This window comes from Sus scrofa, chromosome 17 (genome assembly GCF_054392235.1).
Source record: "Sus scrofa isolate SSC_HxYL_T2T_F1_AM1 chromosome 17, Sscrofa_HxYL_maternal_Yorkshire_Landrace_v2.0, whole genome shotgun sequence".
In the NCBI taxonomy this organism is placed as follows: Eukaryota; Metazoa; Chordata; class Mammalia; order Artiodactyla; family Suidae; genus Sus; species Sus scrofa.
The window spans coordinates 16,623,222-16,627,306 of NC_139399.1; the positions used below are offsets into that span (position 1 = coordinate 16,623,222).

At 41.0% G+C, this 4,085-nt stretch overlaps 1 pseudogene; it reads right to left on the reverse strand.

Moving 5' to 3' along the window:
• Nucleotides 1–857: 857 nt before the first annotated feature.
• LOC146395144 (cytochrome c oxidase copper chaperone pseudogene) lies at nucleotides 858–1,032 on the reverse strand (annotated as a pseudogene).
• Nucleotides 1,033–4,085: the final 3,053 nt, after the last annotated feature.

Consider the following 4,085-nt stretch of genomic DNA (forward strand, 5'->3'; position numbering starts at 1 on the left):
CAGCAAAAAAGACGTTTGCTTTTGCTCTGGCAGCTGGATGCCCACTCTTGGTTGGCTAAGCTGACTCTCCTGGGGAACCAACTCATGAAAAGATTCACCTCAACTCAATTTGGACTTTATTTTCTTCATCTCCCTCTTGCCTGGCATAACAGTGTGGTTAATCTATTGTTGGCTGAGATCGTGCTATTGCTTTATTGGATTAGGAAGAGACATTATCCTGTATGCTTTTGGCGTGTGAAATTATAATTCCTACAGTGAATCAGTGTTAAATAAATTAGTGGCAAAGAAAATCCCAGTCTCTGAGCATAAGGTGTTTTCAACCAAAAAAACAAAAACAAAAACAAAAAAAAACGTAGCTGGGAGTTCCCATCATGGTGCAGAGGAAACGAATTTGACTAAGAACCATGAGGTTGAAGGTTCGGTCCCTGGCCTCGATCAGTGGGTTAAGGTTCCCACGTTGCTGTGAGCTGTGGTGTAGGTCACAGACGCGGCTAGAATCCTGTGTTGCTGTGGCTGCAGCATAGGCTGGCAGCTGTAGCTCCAATTCGACCCCTAGCTTAGGAACTTCCATATGCCGCGGGTACGGCCCTAAAAAGCAAAAAAAAAATAGCAAGTTTTTATTCTCCTGGTCAGTGCAGGGGTCAGGCTCCCTAATCCTGTCTCATGTGTCAGATTCCAGTCTGTTGCCTTTGGTCATTTAAGTATGTGTCTCCTATTTTATTTTATTTATCTTTTTGACTGGGGATATATATTTTTAATAAATTAAATACTTTTTATTTATCAAAGTTCATCAAAGATCTCCCAAAGAATCTCCTTCATTTTTCAGGAATTACTCATTCACAACACAGACCACCATTTTATAACTTAAATCCTAGGGCTCTCATGCACTCCTTGTGGGCTTCCATTAGGTGTCCATAGTTGCTCTTCTTTTTCATTGATGTTTTTTGGTCTCCAGGCAGGCACAGCAAGTTTCAGGGGCTTCTTCTCCTTTGACTCAAGTGTGCCAGGGCTTGCGGCTGCAAGGCCCAGCATTTGCTCGCCAAAAGCTGCAATTCGCACGAACTCATGTCTCCAATTTTAGGACACTACTATGCTTTTAGAAATAATATTGTGTTTCCATCCAGCAAGATATATTTCAAAGTGCCTTTTATATGACGATCTTTTCTATAGCCCGAGTAACCCTAACTTTGTCTTAGGAATCACATGATACTTTCTCTTGCAGGAGTTTCACAGTTGCCATGTCCTTGGAGGTCTCTGCGGAGAATCTCCTAATCAGCCAGTCACTTTCTCAGGGGAAAGGAAAAGCAGGAAGAAAATTTCTACCTGGAGAAAACGAAAAGAAAAGGCTAACATTTGAGAAATAGCATGAAACAGCAATGAAACATGACAGAAAGAGACTAGATAGGACATTTCAAAATTGGGTACTTTTTTTTTTTTTTTTTTTTTGCTATTTCTTGGGCCGCTCCCGCAGCATATGGAGGTTACCAGGCTAGGGGTTGAATCGGAGCTGTAGCCACCGGCCTACGCCAGAGCCACAGCAACGCAGGATCCGAGCTGTGTCTTCGACCTACACTACAGCTCACGGTAACGCTGGATCGTTAACCCACTGAGCAAGGGCAGGGATCAAACCCGCAACCTCATGGTTCCTAGTCGGATTCGTTAACCACTGAGCCACGACGGGAACTCCAAAATTGGGTATTTTTTAAAGTTATTCACTCATTTTTAAAAGATCAAATCATAATTTAACACATTACCTTTGAAAGGACAGGTTTTTGAAAGCCCACAGTCAATTTTGCCTTTCTCTGAAAACTTCGTTGGGAAAACCAACTACACTCTGAAGGGAGAAGAAAATAGCAACAATTATTGTTTGTATAGGACTCAAAGGTTTTTTTGTTTTGTTCTAGTTTGGGTGTTTTTGGGTTTTTTTTTTTGGTTTGTTTTTTTGGGTTTTTTTTTTGGTCTTTGTAGGGCTGTACCTGCGGCATATGGAGGTTCCCAGGCTAGGGGTTGAATCAGAGCTGTAGCTGTTCGCCTACACCACAGCCACAGCAACACCAGGTCCAAGCCTGTCTGTGACCTATACCACAGCTCAAGGCAATGCCTGATCCTTAATCCACCAGGCGGGACCAGGGATCGAACACGCATCCTCGTGGATACAAGTCGGGTTTGTTAACCACTGAGCCATGGTGAGAACTCCAGGACTCTTGATAGAGCTCCTTTTCTTACATTAACTCATTTGATCCTCTCTGCAATCTAGTGAGGTAGGTATTATCAATTTTTTTTTCTTGCTTTTTAGGGCCACACCCTCAGCATATGGAGGTTCCTAGGCTAGGGGCTGAATCAGAGCTGCAGCTGCTGGCTTACACCACAGCCACAGCAACACAAGATCTGAGCCATGTCTGCAACATACACCACAGCTCACAGCAACATGGGAGCCTTAAGCCACAGATCAAGGCCAGGGATCAAACCCACAACCTCATTGTTCCTAGTCAGGTTCATTTCCTCTGCACCATTCCTCAACTTTTTATTAAAGATAATAACCCCTAAAATGTGAATGTTGGTGTGTTTAATGTTGCCCCAGAGTTCTCAGACTGTCCTCATTTCCTCTTATTCTTTTTTCCTTATTCTGTTCTATAGAAATGATTCTCACCAATGTGTCTGCCAACTCACCTATTCATTCTTCTGCTCTATGTACTCTGCTACTGATTTCTTCTAGTGTGTTTTTCATTTCAATTCATGTGCTTATTTGTTCCTTAATTCCTCTAACTCTTTGTTAAACATTTCTTGTAATTTCTCAGTCTGTGCCTCCTTTTTTTTTCCCCCCTGAGATCTTGGATCACCTTTATTGTCATTACTCTGAATTCTTTTTCAAGTAGGTTGCCTATCTCCACTTCACTAATTGTTCTTCTGTGCTTTTTCTTATTCCTCCACCTATAGCAGATTCCTCTGCCATCTCATTTTGTCTAATTTTTTGTGTTAGACAATACGATGTGGTATCATTTATACGTGGACTCTTAAAAAAATGATGCCAATGAACTTATTTACAAAATGGAAACAGACTCACAGACTTTGAAAACAAATGTATGGTTACTGAAGGGGAAAGGTGGGGGGACGATTGGATTGGGGTTTGGAACTGGCATATGCACACTCCTGTATATGGAATGAATGGTCAGTGCACGCCTGCTGTATAGCACAGAGAACTCTACCCAATGTTTTGTGATAATCTACATGGGAAAAGAATCTGAAAAACAATGGATGTGTGCATGTTTATAACTGAATCACTTTGCTGTACAGCGGAAATTCATATGACATTGTAAATTAACTGTACTTCAATAAAATTTTTAAAAATAAAAAAAAAATAAAAATGACAGTGGTCCTCAAAGCACCATCCCAGGTGCTCAAGGTCCCTTATCTATTAAGCAGAGAGAACAATCCAGCCCCATCCTGTGCTCCTGCCATTTCCTACAGTGGTAGCACTACCAACATCAAACCACGCTAAAAGTGGACAGTTAAGGGGCCTATTGGACTGGAGCACATTGAGAAGAAAAATAACTTTTATCTCAGAATTTCCATAAAAGCAAGTAGCAAATATTTGATTAATCTAATCTATTAACTTTTTTTTTTCTACAATTAACTTTTTTTTGTTTTTTGGTCACCAAGTTACTTGTGTTTAAAGATGCTACTTTCAATTCTCTGCCTGTCTGTGCCTTAAAGTCCAGTTTATTTCTTTCTATTTCATTATTAGAGGTAAAACAAAAATATTGTGACTCTTTTTAAGATGGTGAGGCAGATTTTATTCAGGACTATGGCGATAGGTATAGGGACCGCTGCAATGGGGTTTTGCAATAGGGACAGAGATTGGTCTCAACTCTGGATATAACAACAACAACAAAAAAAGTGGGAATTTAAGGTTAAGGAGCAGAATTGAGCAGAGCAGGGGAGTATAGAGGGGAGGTGGGAAATCTGTAGATGAAAAATTACAAAGAGGGTTGGGTAATTCTTTTCTAAACTGAGCTAACGGGTTTCTTGCTGAAGGCAGGTAAGATTGATCAGACATCACCTGGAGGTGGTAGAGGATGAGGAAT